Source organism: Chrysochloris asiatica, unplaced genomic scaffold (assembly GCF_000296735.1).
Source record: "Chrysochloris asiatica unplaced genomic scaffold, ChrAsi1.0 scaffold00252, whole genome shotgun sequence".
Taxonomy (NCBI): Eukaryota; Metazoa; Chordata; class Mammalia; order Afrosoricida; family Chrysochloridae; genus Chrysochloris; species Chrysochloris asiatica.
This window is the reverse complement of record NW_006408770.1, coordinates 756,512-757,387: the sequence shown is the minus strand read 5'-3', so window position 1 is coordinate 757,387 and position 876 is coordinate 756,512.

Here is an 876-nt window from a genome sequence, read left to right as displayed (position 1 = left end):
AAGTCTTTTGATGCACATAAGTTTTTAATTTTTAGTATGTCCCACTCATCTATTTTTTCTACTTTTGTTTATGTAGTTTTCAAACTGCTTTGTAGTCTGTGTATTCCCTGAATTAGTGCCCTCACATTTGTCCCTATTTTTTCATTGATGGCCTTCATAATTCTGGGATTCACATTGAGGTCTTTATTCCATGTTAAGTTGTTTTTTGTATAAGATGTGAGTTGAAGGTCCTGTTTCAATCTTTTGCATTTCACTTTCCAGTTCTGCCAGCACCATCTGTTGAAGGTATTTTGTCAAAAATCTGTTGGTTGTATGTAGATGGGTTAATTTCTGGATTCTTGATTCTGTTTCATTGATCTATTTATCTTTCATTGTACCAGTACCAAGTTATATTGACCACTGTAGCTGTTACATGGTATTTAAAAATATTTTTCTCCAATACCGTCATTCAAATGCATCAATTCTTTTAATATTTTCCTTATTCATTTGCCAACTTTCATATGCATATGAGTTGATTGAAAATATCGTAGCTTGAATCAAGTGCACCTTAGTCCTCAAATTGTATCTTTGCTCTTAAACACTTAAAAGAGATTTTGTGCGGTAGATTTGCTTTCTTGACTACTGCTTTCTTGAGTGTTGACTGTAGATACAAGTAAAATGAAGTCTTTCACAACGTCAGTCTTTTCTCCATCTATCACAGTAGTATTTATTGTTTCAGTTCTGAGTAATTTTGTTTTCTTTACATTGAAGTGCAATTCCTAATGAAGGCTTTAGTTTTTTTATCTTCATCAGCAAGTGGTTCAAGCCCACCTCTCTTCCATCAGGCAAGGTTGTGTCATCTGTATATCGCAGATTGTTAATGAGTCGCTCTCCAAA